The sequence below is a fragment of the Pipistrellus kuhlii genome, unplaced genomic scaffold (genome assembly GCF_014108245.1).
Source record: "Pipistrellus kuhlii isolate mPipKuh1 unplaced genomic scaffold, mPipKuh1.p scaffold_m20_p_2, whole genome shotgun sequence".
Classification (NCBI taxonomy): domain Eukaryota; kingdom Metazoa; phylum Chordata; class Mammalia; order Chiroptera; family Vespertilionidae; genus Pipistrellus; species Pipistrellus kuhlii.
Window position 1 is genome coordinate 6,839,215 of NW_023425515.1, and position 16,441 is coordinate 6,855,655.

The 16,441-nt window shown below is 36.6% G+C and overlaps 1 pseudogene; it reads right to left on the bottom strand.

Annotated features, from left to right (window-relative positions):
- Positions 1–2,421: 2,421 nt before the first annotated feature.
- LOC118724248 lies at positions 2,422–2,759 on the bottom strand (annotated as a pseudogene).
- Positions 2,760–16,441: the final 13,682 nt, after the last annotated feature.

Consider the following 16,441-nt stretch of genomic DNA (forward strand, 5'->3'; position numbering starts at 1 on the left):
GAATTACATGACAGAATGGATCTACAGAATGAAGATCCATTATCTTGTCTTATTAAATATAGTTATATTTAATATAACTATTAAATATAGTTATGCTTAATAACAGTAAAAAACAATGCTACTGTTCAATAAAAATACCTTAATGAGCTTGGCAGTGATCACCTTCTTGCTAATATCAAACTTGTGCCATGCCAGCACAGCCAAGGGGTTGGTGAGACTGAGGGAGGGCTGGTGAAGGATGAAGAAAAGACAGACAGAGAGAATAAGCTGGGTCCAGGTGGATCTTCTGTGCCTGACTGAGACCACAGAACAGATCCAGACTACAAGCTGATGCTTTAATTTCCAGTCAGAGGTAAACAAGGTAATTTACAATGTTCTTGTAAGTTTCACTTGTTTTGGCAGCACTTGCTGCCCCTCCCACAGCCCATTAGCTACCCAGAAAATATCTAGGGAGCAGTCAGAAGATCAAGCTTAATTATGCTTAGAGGGTATGCCCTCCACGCTGGGACTTGTTTGTGGCTTTGCCAGCAGGTCAGTTCCAGGCTTAAGTTTATAACCGCTTCCTACACAAACTATTCACTTTTTTAAAATTACTCTTTCAGACTGGCTTCTTTATTATTAATCACTCACTTCTTCTGAAAACATGTCCCTTTCGCAGTTTTCTTCAAATAGTAATTTAATTTAACTCCTCTGTCAGTTTCCCACCTGGGTCTTTGCTTCTCCTCATATGCCTTTTTCATTTTGTTCCTTTCAGTCCACACTCTAGCCTTCATTGAACCTAGTTATTACCTGCCCCAACCTGATTGACCCATTGTGGTACTATTTAACCAGTTTCCGGGCTGGACAAGTTAACAAAACCATCATAGGTATTTTATTTTCCTTCATTCTGTAGATCTGTTGTCATGTAATCCCATCCTATTTTTTGAAATATTGTATATTCACATCTTTTCAATTTTCACAACACTATAGCAACTGTTCCTGGATTACTATCAGAGATCTTTGGTGATATTTTTTTAATCTAGTTTGCCCAACAACACAATCCAACTTGCAATTCCCACCACCCCAATTAATTTTCATACATCAATTAAATTGTCCAGATAAGCTGAAACCGGTTTGGCTCAGTGGTAGAGCGTTGGTCTGCGGACTGAAAGGTCCTGGGTTCGATTCCAGGCAAGGGCATGTACCTTGGTTGCGGGCACATCCCTGGTAGGGGGTGTGCAGGAGGCAGCTGGTCGAGCTCTCTATCTCTCTCCCTTCTTATCTGTAAAAAAATCAAGATAATATAAAAAATATTAAAAAAATAAATTGTCCAATTAACATGTACTAAATTCCCATTAGAAGTCTGTGTTTGACATTATATGACATACAAAGCCAAAGAATATAGTAAGACATCTAACCTTCAAGAAGGATTCCATTTATTAATAGAATAATACAAATAGCTAAAAAAAAAAAAAAAATAGAATGCATAAATTGTATAATATATATGCAAAGATTTCTAAATAAGTTACAATATCAAGCAAGGAGAGTAAATGTCAATTTCAATGGGTTTTTAGAATATGTGTTACATTTAAACTGGCAGAATTTTTAGAATAAATATTCAGGGTATAAGAGTTCAAGAGTAGAAAATGTAGGAATTGAATTATTTTAAAAGCCTTTGAATAAGTTTACTTGGGGATAAAAATAAAGTAGAAATAGAAAACTGAAGATTGAAAGTGATGGTTGAGACCAGAATATTGACTAATTAAACATAGATTGGTAAATATATAAAGTGATAACTATGATAAATGTATAAATACATGGATGAAAACAAAACCAGATGTATAAATATCAAATAGATGAAAGAGAAATGGGTAGATAAATGGATAGGCAGAATGCTAGATATAGAAAGAACATTTTGTATGAAGATACAGAAATTTAAATGGCTCCAGTGGAAATTCCAAGGAAATTACTTTGAATAACTTCTGTTATTCTAATTTTATTAGGTTGCAATGTCACCTGTTAATTTTTTTAATAACAGAGAAGGGATTGAGGCTTTGCCCAGACATTAAATTCAAAGCAATATTTTTAGAGACTATATTCTGCTTCAGGTAATAGGATCAAGGTAAATATGCACCTAGAAATATAGATATGGCCCTGTGCATGAATCTGTGTGCCAGTAGCTCGCTGTAGCCCTCCAGTAGCTCTCTGTCTGCTGCCCTGCCCTCCTGTAGTTCCCCTGCCCTCTCCCTCTTTCCCCCCTCATAGCTTGCTGTCCTGCCTCTTCCTGTAGCTCTCCACTACCCACTTGTAGTTTACTGCCCCACCCCCCTGCTGATCCGTGATCCAGTTATCGGTCTTTATTGCTTATTACATCTTTATTATATAGAATATATTAATTATTATTATTTTTCCCCCAAATGTATGGCCTGTGAAACGTGTTGTTCATGTGTCTTCTCCAGCGGCTGGGGCATCTCCACCTTTGGTGTTTCTGGTGTAAATGACTTGAGCTCTGTGCTGCTTCGAAGCTAGTTTAATAAGTGCTCTACGAAGGAGCTTCTGAAGGGGTGCCCTAGCCAAGGAGCCACAAATCTTCAGTCTATAGGCTACAAGAGCTGGTGTTATAACCTTATAGTTATAACCTTCCTTACAGAGTTCGTCATGTGTTGCTTTGTCCAGAACTTTGCCTTTGGACCACTGCTTCTTTTTGGCCTTGACCCTGGACTTGTTCATGGGGTCTTTGTCTTTCCAGCATCTTTCTTCTTGTTGTCCTTGGGCTGCATTGGGAGACTCAGAGAGGGGCTGAGCCAACTGCCTGGCAGATACCAGACCAAGAGGAAGCACAGCTCTCCACCCTAGAAATACTTTTGTTTATAGGTGAACTCTTGAGAAGTTGAGCAAGTTCTCCTTCGGGGGCCTGCAGTTCATAGACTGAAGTAGAAGGCATTTCACCTAAGACACCATAACACAATTAATTAATTAATTTTCTGCACTTCAGTTTTATTTTCTCAAATAAATTATAATATGGTATATCTCATACTTAAAAAGTCTCTCACAATACAAAGAGTGCAAAATTCTTTTTTTTTTTTTTTTGGTAAATATTCAAGTGATTGAGTATAGTGATTGTATAGATTTTTAAGTTTATTTAGCAGGGGACTCATTCTTGGCTTAGTAATTTTTAGATAATCATTAAATACTTTTCATTTGTTTTATTCATTCAAACCTGGACAACAGTGCATATGGAGAGATTTAAATACCAACTTTCAAATTTAAATAAGACATTTTACATTTTACATTTTAGTAAAAAAGACAACTGTTTTGGAATCAACCCTTTTGTTCATTATTTGATAAAATAATTCTGTTCTCAGTTGGATATTTGTAGCTAGGATTTATAACCAAGATAATTTTCTAACAAAAAAAATGTAAATTCAGTGATGCTGAATTTCGTCAAGCTGAAACTTAGATTTAAAATTTCTAAGTGATATAAATGTTGAATATTTACTATGTTAGATATCCAACTATCTACATTTTATTCAGTATGATCATATATTGTCCTTAAAATAAATAATTCATTTCATTTTTTCCAGTCTCTCAATGTTAGTCAAAATGTAGGGAAAGGAAAGATTGTGTTACAAATAGTTTCAGTAAAATTGTTCATTAGGAAATACATATCAATCCTCTATAACGTGTTTTCAATAGTATAGAGTAATGCTTAGGGCAAGGTGGCATAGTGAGAGCTTACAGCCTTCATATAACTTTTATACTTCCACTTCACTGGTTTTGCTAGAAGACACTTTTATTATCTTTGGCTAATTCATAGTCCCCAAAATATAATTATGGATTCCATTAGACCTTACAAATAATTTTCTACTTCAAGTCTCCAGCAATAAAATCAGCAGTGCAAGTCCTCTCAAATGTCAAATTAATATTGCTTATATAGAAAAATTCCTTGAAATGATTTATTCTTAGCTTTTAATTTTAAGAATTGAATATACTTAGTAAATGATTAACGTGCTATCCTTCTGACCATTTTAAGGCAGTGTTTGCACATGACTAAACAAATAGATCTTTGCAGAGCATAGGATACACGTCTGCTCTTTGCTTTCTTGATTGATTTGGATAACTGTACAATCATTAAGCTGAAGTCTCTCTTAAAGGGTAGAAAGGGCTGCTGGCAGGGAGCCAGTTTGGCAGGCTCTTCTATGTTGTGGTCTGTTTGGTTCATCCATAGAGACATGGATTAAGATAGACTTATAGGAAATCCTATTGAGGTAAAGGTCTACTGGATAAGTACAGGGGAAAATTAATTTAGGCCTCTCTCCTCCTTCAATATAACCTTTTAAAATACTAGGTTACAGTGTGTTCGTTTTACTTGTAATTCTGATATAAGATACTAATGGAAGTGACATTTAAAAAGGAACTGACTTTTGTATATAAACTGTAACTGGTATGTCTCAAAAGTACTTTTCCATTTGGGCCTTAAATATGATAACATTCTCCAGGTTGTGAGTATAGATGAGAAGCCATTAAATTCTAAGTTTGCAAAGATCAATATGTACAATGGCTGTCTCTTACAGAGCAAAGGGTTCTGAAATGTTGATTTATAGATTAAAATATTAACTGAGCACTGTTACGGATTTCATAATTTTGTTGTTGCTGATTTCATGGATCTGGAGCCTTCACAAGGCATCATTGTTTTTGTTTGGCCTTACAAAATCCCATTGTAAGAACACCAAATTTAAGAAAAGAAGAAAATTTGAGGTAAAAGGTAGCCTTAAAATGGTGAATTGCATCCTCTCGGTTCAACCCCTTGCATTTTGGTCAGTCAAGGATGAGCACACTGCCCTCCACCTCCCAACCCTGGCCCTGACCTAAGAGTAAGACTAATAGTGGTTATTTGCTCCTCACACAGTCCTATCATAAGCCTCATTTTGTAGATAAATTTATGAGGAACTGGAAGAATTTAAATGATTTCTCTAAAATAAAAAAAAGTCAGCCAGTGAGGTAGTGAGGAGATGAATTCAAACCCTCTAAAATCACTCTTGTATTTTCTAGTGGTGTCAGCTGTGTCAGCTATGTGAGGAGCACAGACTGCTCTCATGAATTGAAAAAAAGAAAAGAGAAAAAAAAAAAAGAAAGAAAGAAAGAAAAAGGAGGAATGAAAGAACAAAAAGGAAAGAAATAACTCAGAGTTTGGCAGAAACATCCCTGATGCCCTGAAATGAAGGCAAGGATTCGGATTCCAAGGGCACAGATGTGTGGCTTGCAAGGAAGTGGCCCCTGGCCAGACAGCAGAACACTCATCCAGGGGAGGCTCTGTCCTGGTGTGGGGAGAAGGGAATGGGGGAGGGGCAACAATGGACTAGTGTGCCCAATAAAATGAAAAGGCCACAACGGTGCTTGCTCAGCTAACTTACTATTTTAACCAAACTTTTGGAAGCCGTAGCTGATGAAAGTATCCAAAAAACATTTGAATAGTTGCTGAATGAAACAGCCTGGAAAATGGGAATGGAAAGACAAACAGAAGGAATGATAGCGTGAGTCTGGGTGCCCCCCTGCTGCAGGAGAGGAACTCAGCTCATTGGAAGCTTCCAGGGAAGTCTACAACTTCTTTGGAGCCATTGTCCAGCGATTCTTTTTTCCAAGCGTCTCTGCATTTTGATAGGCCGAACTATGTTAGCCACTGATGAAGAAACAAGTAACTGTAGTATAGTGCTGGAAAAAAAATCAGAATTAATATTTTTTAAGGACTAAATATGCCCTCCTTGCTTTAGGAATAGCTCCTGTTTAGTTAACTAAAATGACTTCAGTTTTGTACCGAAAGAACCTGTCTCTTTTCCACAAAACTCCTCTTTCCTAAGACATTTATCTTTCTCTTTTCTTTATTTATTAGAGGCCTGGTGAACGAATTTGGGGCCTGACCTAACTGGTTTGACTTAGTGGATAGAGAGTTGGCCTGTGGATTGAATGGTCCTAGGTTCGATTCTAGTCAAAGGCACATGCCTAGGTTGTGAGCTCAATCCCTAGGGAGGGGCGTGCAGGAGGTAGCCAATCAATGACTTCCTCTCATCATTGATGTTTCTATCTCTCTCTTCCTCTTCCTTCCTCTCTGAAATCAATAAAAATATATTAAAATTTATTTTAAATGAATAAAAAATGTAAAATGTAAAAAAAACTACCCAGTTCTTGAAATAAGCATTTATTGTGACATAATATATAATGTTCATTATTAGTACAAAAATATCTTTAGTTAACATAGTGTTTAAATGTAGTATGTATTTGTGCACACCCACTCTGTCATCTATCTATCTATCTATCTATCTATCATCTATCTGTCTCTTTTTCTATCTAATGGGTTATTAAAATAGACTTTACCCATTATCTCCACTCTCAGGCAAACTGAAACATTGCTGATGCTGCTGATAGGCATGCATATGTTCTATACACACATACTTGAATAATCTATGTTGGTTTTGCCAAAAGTGTGTAAATACTGCTTTCTTTGAGGATAATTGTCTGCATAACAGAAAATGGCAGGGAAGAGGAAATGGTGTGGATGCTTCTTACTCTTTAATCCAAGTTTGGGAAGAAAATTATGTGAGAGAATGCTTTGGAGAATTGACTGTGGGTCTCTGTGGTCCAGGAAACAGATTAGTACCTGCTTGTTCAGTATTCACTGGACTTTTAGTTCTGGCCAGGCATAGACTGGGGGATGTGTGGAAGTAGTCAGGGAGAGCTTTTCTTGGTGAACCCAACTCAAAGAGGCTGCTGGGTAGGACCAAGCAACTCCAGGGGTGTCAGTGCATATGACAGACTCTTTGAAGTGGATGAGATTATAGTTCAGATTTGAAGTTTGACCTTGGGTAACTGCAATTTGTGACATTTCCAGCCTTATAACATATTATGACACATGCATATTATTTGCTTATACATAAACCAACCATGTCTACATTTGTTTGTGCTCTAAATACATATACTTCAGAGGGAATAGGTTTGTGCTATATCATGCATACAACAAATTTTCATACAATAAGAATATTCTATTTTTATGGTCATTTATTGATATTTGTAGTTAATATTTACCTATAAGTAGCTAAATTCAAAATTTAATGAAAATTTTCAAATTGCCTCACTTTTTAAAAAAAACATTTTATTGATTTTTTTTTTTTTTTACAGAGAAGAAGGGAGAGAGATAGAGAGCTAGAAACGTCGACGAGAGAGAAACATCGACCAGCTGCCTCTTGCACACCTCCTACCAGGGATGTGCCCGCAACCAATGTACATGCCCTTGACCGAAATCGAACCTGGGACCTTTCAGTCCGCAGACCGACGCTCTACCACTGAGCCAAACTGGAATTGCCTCACTTTTTAAAGAAATTGGAACAAATCTATTGTGTGAGATTGACTGTGTAATCATCAAAGGTTTTTTTCCAAATATAATGAGAAAGTTCACTTGTAATTAGCTTTTGCTGCTTGGCATTTGTACTTTCATGATAATTATTAGATTTACACAAGCCCTTCATTTATGTTATATGTAATTTGATTTGAAATATTTCTTACTATAATAAACATAATTTTTATATTACTCAAATATAATTTTAGTGGATCTATTTTCTCATAAAGGTTATTAGTTTTTTTTTAAAGGTCTGAGGATACTTCTTTAATAATATTTCATTAAACTGAATGAGCAATTGAGATGTGAATTTTAGAGCTAGTTGGATAATAACCATGAGAACTTGGGGAAGATAAGAGAAAGTGAAAGGCTTCAAAATATATACAGGCAATATCCTCCCCATTATGAAACTATTCATTCAGAGGTGGCCCAGACATGAATCATAAGCAGAAATAATTCCAAGAATGAGGTGGGGGAAAAGGTATGTCAAGATCACTACCTAAAGTCTAGACATATTTTCCTCATTAACAAATGTGTGATGATATTCAAAACTCATTTATTTATTGATCTCTCCTTTTTAGGGGTAAAATATGGAAGAGCAGTTTGATTTTCACTTGCTATTCCCTTAGTAATAAAATACACTTTGCTAAATTCAAAATGCATCATTTGAAATTTCTCTGTTTTCTTTGCTGTTCTTTATCTAACCCAACAATGCCTTTAATATTCTGTATAAGCTAGATGTTTTCTTTTCATATAAAGGAGCATATGTCAGTGGAGCATGTACCTCATTCTGGAATAAAGATGATCCTTATTATGGACACTGCCCCCTTTCTTTTCAGTCTGGGTAGTTTGGGTTTTTATCTCTGTTGACAGTGTGCAAACAGTACCTCTAGAATTTTATTTCAGCCAACGTATTTCCTATCTAAGCAACAGGACAGCTTGAGGTGTTGCACTCCAACAGGCAAAAGTGATATCACAGAGGCTCTGGGTGTTGACGGCCAGAATCACTAGTGACAGGTGACGAGACACAGTGGAATTGACGGGTGGTGAGAGATTATTGCTGCCCTGCAAAGCACGATGTCAAGAAGCATTCTCAGCTATTTGGCAGATGACAGACTGGCTGGAAATATTTGGTGTGAAATGGCCATTCTCATTCACACTCAAAGATGTAAGCAATGACTTCAGCATTGCCCGAGAGATAAAACAGAAAGAGGCATGCAGAAGCAGACATCTGGTCTACCATGTAGAGAGCCATTACATTTTTTTCTCATTTTCTAGCTCCATGCGTTCCCTTATAATGGTTGTTTCACACGATTTGGGGAATTTCCTTCCATCACAATTAATGTTTAGACTGAAGACTCTTTGTTAGACTGCTGTGAGATGAAGTTATGAGTTCCATTTTGGTGGCTTCTCCAAACAAAACTGTCCTATTTTAAGAATGTCTAAATAGCACATGGAATTTAACCTACCTGGGTTTTCCATATGCCCTTTCCTTTTTTTAAAAAAAAATCTCTGGGGTAATGCTGACATCATTGCTGAGAAGTCTGAGTGTGAATACACAGAAAGGGACTCTCAAACTGAACCATGCTAGCAGCTCACCCTGGGAATGACCTGTATCCTGACAGTGGCCCTTTCTTACACAGGTACCTCAAGATAATCAACTGTGAAAGCAATTAGGAATATAGTTCGAGTTTGTAGTAGGGTTCCTGCTATGCCTGGAAGGCAATCAATCGTGTCTTAGTAAATAGATAGAAATGAAAGACTAATATAACCCCAGATAAAGTATTGAAAGACCAGAGAATTTTACAGAAAGTTGAGAAGATAGTAGTCTATTTGAGTGGAAGCCTATTATGAAAGTACAATCATATCTTTGATGAAAGAATTTATAACTAAAACATAAGAAGCTCCATTAAATACTTTTCATGGTTGAGTTACTGTCTATATATAATAGCACTCAACTTTCTAAATGTAAATCATTCTCAGACCTTGGTTTACTTGGCATATACATACTCAGATATTAACTTCACTCTTATTTATAGATTTCTGTTTCAGAAGGTCCCTCATAGTAACAATTCTGTCCTTCACGATTACTCCAGGTAAATGTTACTTATTTTATTAACTTAAATACATAGGAAAATTTAAATTTTGGTAGCAGTAGATGTATACAATGCTTTCATCAACAAATTATTTAGGTATTATAGGATTTTTCTCTTTAAGTCTAAACTGGAGAGTTATGTCCCATTTGTTGATACAAAAGCTATATCTGGCTTGAAAAATGGCAAAATCTCTTTACATCAAGCCCACGTTCGTCAGTACTTACACACTTCTCACATTCAAGGGAAGCCAAAACACAATGTTTTCATAATCCTTCAAAACACCCACAAAAAGAAATGTGACAAAATTTAAACAGCAATACTACTATTTAGATATTTTTTCCATAAAAATAAAACCAAGTTATTTTCCCCAAAAATATTCCCCAAAGAAAACAGAGCTTTACCTTATCGTGGTAACTTGGGAATTTTCCATGAAAAATTTTAAAGCCGATGTAGAGTTTAAAAGGTGTATTACTGTACATTACTATTCAAAGTGCCTTTAAAGGGTTTTAAAATTCCAGTGCTGTACCTGAATGCTCCACACAACACTCTTAATTACCTTGCAACTCCTCTATAATTCTGGATTTAAAAAAAAAGACAAAAAATGTAACAGGAAAACTAAAAATTTATTCCTTCATGTTAAAACTCATAATATAAAATCAAAATTATGTCAGCACAAATTTTTGTGTGTTTTCATTGGGAAAAGTGTACTCAAAGTGCTTTTATTATAGGTTATATCTTCAAATTAACAGTTCATTACTAAAGAGAATATAAGAAAGTTTCCCTTTTTAGAAAATTACTTTTGTGCTAAAAAATCCCACTTATAAAGTAATTTCTACAGTAAAGGGGGTCCCAGGACTTGAATACAAACCCCATCTAATAGCTAGTATGCAGGGCAAAATAGCTCACCTCTAGGTTAATACAAAATAATTGGGTCCACAACATACCTAATGAGTTTCAGCCTAATTTAATCATTTCAAAATATTTATAAATGCTAATACACATTTTTTCAAAAAAAAATTTATTGGATTGCAATAAAACATTGTTACATTATAAGTTCACAGATTATGTAAGGTCATGAGAAAATGGTAAATGTTTGAACTGCAATACATTCGTATTTTTCTTTTCACTAAATTTAATTAAATGTGTGTGTATATGTGCATTTTGATTTGGTGACAATAAAGGAAATTGAACATGGCTATATGTAAAGGACTGGGTGAATATCACGGTCTTAATTTAAACAGCATTTTCCAGTCCAAGTAATAAATAATATTAACAATATAATATGTTCAGTATTTTTAAAAAGAATAAAAATACTATTTTATTTTTAAATTTCTTGTATTTGCTAGAGAAAGTCTTTAGGCCTAGGCAAACTTTTTCTTTTTGTTCCCTTAAAATTAGGATTATTACCCACTTTTTCCTCTTATTTTGTACTCTTATCAGCTGGGCGATCTCTCACCTATGACCTCCCTCTACAATCAGACTGCAGAGTGGAAGCAGTTAGCTCTAATCCCCACTCCCTGGTTGCCCCTTAGAAAAACGACCTAGTCTCTGCATTGTAAAGTTTTACAGCTCCCACCATGGGGAAACACATAAAAACCAGAAATATTTCAAATAAAAAGGCTAAAAACACTCACATTGTGTATTTTAAGAGTTAAGAACAGAATTTGGAGGTAGAATGCCAAGTTCCACTACTTATTAATTAGCTTTGTTGCCATGGTCAAGCTATTTAACTGCTCCCTTTCCTATTTAGTACCAAGAGGATAATCATAAGCTTCCCTCACATGGCATTGTATAGATTAAATGAAATCATGCCTGTAAATGCTTAATACAGAGCCCGATTGTTCAATGTGTTTGTTTCTTCTTTCATTCGAACAAAACAAACCAAAGCCAAAGTGTCTAGAAGTTAGCTATTCATATGTTTTCCAAAGAAGAAAATACTGACTTTTTGGATATTCTAGTTAATATTTCATTAAAATGTAGTGTGAAGGAATCTACTATAGCACATGACATTCCAGAATAGTAGAAGACACTGGGTACCTTGTTTGACTTATTTTTGTGGGTCTTGTATTCAGAGTTTAAGCAAGTCATTTCATTAGGAGGAAAGATAGGGAGGAGGAGGGAAAAAGAGAAAGAGTGATGAGGTGAAGCAGGAGGAAATTCTAAGAAAAGGATGTTGTTAGTCAGTCTGGAGACATTGAGTGCTTCTCTGGCAAGAGGTATTAGCCTTCATAAAGCTTCTTGGGTGAACCAAAGAATTGTTATTGCCTTAAGTGGAGCAATAGAATGAGCAATAACAATTTTAGGCTTTCCTGATGTTCATTCACTCATCTAACAAACATTCATTGAGTACTTCTTATGTGTCAGGCATTGTTTTAGGTTCCGGTGATATAGTTTTTTAAACAAATTTAACAAACATCCCATTGTTTATGTAGTTTATTTTCTGTTGGAAATGAGATATCTATACTAATAAAAGAGTAATAGTCTGGGAGTCCTTCCGCAGACCTTCCAGATGTCCTTTCGGACAAAGCCAGGGGCTTGGCCGGCTTGCAAACTATCCTCTAATGGTCCTCAGCCCCTCGCCCAGGCTGGCCATGCCCCTTAGTGGGGATTCCCTAATCCCGATGGGGGCGTGGCTAGCCCACAAACTGCCCCAGGCCCCTTGCCCAGGCTTGCCCCGCCCCCAATGGGACCCCTACCCTGATCAGGAACCCCCTTTAGGAATGTTCTTCCAAACAAAGACATAATGGTGGGGCCAAGCCAGAGGTAGTTAGGAGCAATCAGGCCAGAAGGGGAGGGCGGTTGGGGGTGATCAGGCCACCAGGGGAGGGTCAATTGGGGTCAAACAGGCCAGAGTAAGGGGCAGTTTGGGGCGATCAGGCCAGCAGAGGAGCAGTTGGGGTCAAACAGGCCAGCAGGCAGAATGGTTAGGGGCGATTAAGCAGGCAGGCAGTGAGCAGTTAGGAACTAGCAGTCCTGGATTGTGAGAGGAATGTCCAGGGATCAGGCCTAAACTGGCAGTTGGACATCCCTTGAGGGGTCCCAGATTGGAGAGGGTGCAGGCTGGGCAGAAGGACACCTCCCTCCACCATGCACAAATTTCGTGCACCAGGCCACTAGTATTAATATATATATATATATATATATATATATATATATATATACACACACACACACACACACATACACACACACACAATATATATATATAATGATAGATAGTGATAAGTATGATAAAAAATAAATTAGTAATAAAGGAGATTAAAGAATGCTAGCAATGGATAATTAACCTAATAGTTAAGTCAAAGAAGCTCTCTCAAAAAAGGTAACAATTGAGACAAGTCCTCAAAGAAATGAGGGGATGAGGCTGTGGATAATCATAAGGAGACTGTTTCTAGGCAAAAAAGAACACAGCAAGTTCAAAGGCCTGGTTTAGAAATTGACCAATACGATTAAGGCATGTTGCACAAGCCAGTGTGTCTTCAGAAGTGTGAGCATTGGGTGTAGTAATAGGAGATAGACTAAGCATAAAGAGAAAGGAAATCCAAGTTAACAAAGTAAAATTTTCTTGTATTTTAATCAAAATCTAATTATTTTGAGAGAAGTTGAGTTACAGAACATCCACTCTTTTCATTTCTTTCATCTTAACTTCATTTGGATATGGATATTTGATAATTCCATCAATATTAAACCATTTATGGCACTGAAGACCATCATACAACAACTGATGGCATGATCTATCTTGGAATTTTTTGAAGATCACTTTGGATGGCTATGCCATCCAGGTGACATAAAGTGAAAACAAAAGCCAACCAAGAGGTCAAAGCAACAGTCTAAATGAGAGATGACTGAATATTGGACCGAGATGGTAACATTGGAGATGATGAAAAGTGATTTGATCCAGAAATATGTATTCTGAAGGTAGAGGAATAGAAACGATACAGTAGTTGATGATTAAGGTAGGAATGGCTGCAGAAGGATAATATTATGGTTTAAAAAATTGAAATCAGTTTTAATTTAATTTGAACTACCTATTACTAGGCTACCAGTATTAATGAAAGTGAGTATGCTATTTATTGATGTGTAATTGACACAAAATTGCAACTAATAACTGTTATTCATTTCACAAATATTTAAGGTTTACCATGTGATCAATATCATAGTTGCCACAGGGGGTATCTCAGGAGTAATACAAAAGTTTATATGCCTTGATTATGTTTGTATGTCTTGATAGAAAGATTAAATAATCAATATTGAGGGAGGAATCCAGGAAGTCTTTTTGAAATAGCTGTTTTTACCGAGGTATAAGGAAAAATGGAAAGGTGTAAAAGTATGAGGGAAGGTAAAGAGAATCAGTGAGTTCTAAAGATGAAAGAAACTCCTTGCAGAGACTTAGAGAAGAGCGTGCACACATTAAATTTGAGGAGTTATGAATATTTCATAGAGTTAGGACACCAGTGAGGTTAGGAAAATAGTGAGAAAGGCTGGAAGAAAAAATCAGAGAAAATTCTTTAAGTATCACATCAAATATTCTGTTTGTTTTGGTTTTAAGTATTTTTATTTATTTCAGGGAGGAAAGGAGAAGGAGAGAGAGATAGAAACAGAGGTAATGAGAGAGAATTATTGATTGGCTGTCTCATGCACGCTCCTTACTGGGGAGCAACCCCAGTATATGCTCTTGACTGGAACCGAACCTGGGACCCTTCAGTCTGCAGGCCGACTCTGTATCCACTGAGCCAAACCAGTTAGGGCCATATAGGATATTTAAGACTATTTGTGTGTGTTTGTGTGTGTGTGTGTGTGTGTGTGTGTGTGTGTGTGTGTGTGTGTGGTGAGGTATATGAGGTATGTGAAGGGGGTTGGGGAAAAAGGTTAGTGATAGGATTTACATTTCAGAAAAACTCCTAGCTACAAGATAGAGAATACATAGGTAAAGGTAGGGTAAACAAAAGTAACCTGGAAGTAATCTAGTTCAGACTTGATAGAAAGACGGTAAGAAAAGAAAATGCCATTTGTAGACTGGAAGACTCAATCCTAGAAAAAATAACCAAGTAGGAATTATCAATCACAATTACAAATTGATAAAAATAGATAAATTTAAGATTAAATTTTCTAAGTGTTGGATTTATTTGGAAAAGTCAGAGAGAAGCAGTCCATGGGGAACATTAGGTCCCTGTAAATTGCAGAGTAAGTAGGAAATGTCATCGGTGTACATATGAATGGGTGTTTGAGACAGAAGACATAAAAGCCATAATAGATCTACTTGCCTCACAATTTGGCTTCATGGTGGCTCCAATTATGTAGTTACATGAGGAAGATGGGATAAAGAAACTCCTACCAACTTTCATGATTTCAATCTCATATAATCAATCAAAATAACAATAAAAAAAACAATCAAAATAACAGAAGATGTTTCAGTTACTGATTACTATGTAACATTCTCTGTCCCAGAAATAAATCCTTTATGGCTCGAAATAACAACACTTGTTTCTGCTTTTGAATCTGCACTTTATGTAGGATTCAGTAAAGATGAGTAATATTTAGCCCCAAGACTAGATGAGTAATATCTAGTCTTCTTTTGGAAGACTCAAAATCCTAAGGGCTGGACAACAAGGCTGTTTGCACAACTCTGTTTAATTCTGCACCTAGTTTCAGGACACTTTATGTGGTTTTTCAAGATATGGATCTCAGGATAGTCCAACGTTTCACATGGCATCTCAAACATCTGAGATCCACTTTCTAAGAAATCTCATGGAACCTTTCAGGTTTCTTCTGAATAGCCTCAGAGGTTTAAGAATGTCACTTCTGCATTCTATTAGTCAAACAGGTCATTCAGGAGGGAAATTAGATTCAGCCTTCAAGATGAAGGGGAGATAAATATTTCTGGCCAGCATTTCAGTGAGGTAGGACACTTGAAGTTTATATATTTTAACTCTTTCCTATAAAAGAGAATTATTTACTAATGTCATCTTTGGGAAATAGTAAAATCTATCACAATGCAACTCTCTACCATGCCATTTATTTATTATAAATTATGGGCCAAAAGTTGACCTATACAGATTTTCCTAAGGTAACAGCAAGATTTCTTTTTTTCTTTTTTTAATATTTACTTGGTTTTAAGTATTTTTATTTATTTCAGGGAGGAAAGGAGAAGGAGAGAGAGATAGAAACAGAGGTAATGAGAGAGAATTATTGATTGGCTGTCTCATGCACGCTCCTTACTGGGGAGCAACCCCAGTATATGCTCTTGACTGGAACCGAACCTGGGACCCTTCAGTCTACAGGCCGACTCTGTATCCACTGAGCCAATATCTAGATATTACTCATTTATTGATTTCAGAGAGGAAGGGAGAGAGATAGAGGGATAGAAACATCAGTGATGGGAGAGAATCATTGACTGGCTGCCTCCGAATGACCCTTACTGGGAATCAAGCCCGTAACCTAGGCATGTGCCCTTGGCTGGATTTGAACCTGGGATCTTTCAGTCCACAGGCTGATGCTCTATCCATTGAGCCAAACCAGCTAAGGTAACAGCCAGATTTCTTTATAAACAATGGCCAACTCTTTTCTGTTCAAAGTAAAAGAATATAAGGAAATGTGCCTAACTATTAAAGATTGCTATAGGTAAACTGTCACATTGCAATAAATCGAAACATTCTGTAACATAACTAATAGAGCCAGGTATCCAAGATGGGAGGAGGAAATATAAAAAGGTTGAAGTCTGGAATTTGTTCCTAATGAAATGAAGAGCCAAAGGACACAGGCGTTTTGGACAAATGGTGGTGATAAGGACAAGACCTGCCTGATGAGTGGTTGCCTGGAGTCAGAGTTGTTCTTTAGAGATGGAATTCAGTTAGTCAGGACTATTTTGTTTTAAAGACCATGGCCGGGGCCCAGTTCCATGGGAGCACGTAAAGTTTTCAATAGTGTGGGGCCAAGGACTGGCTGGGTTTGGATCATTGTGCAACCTGGATGTCTT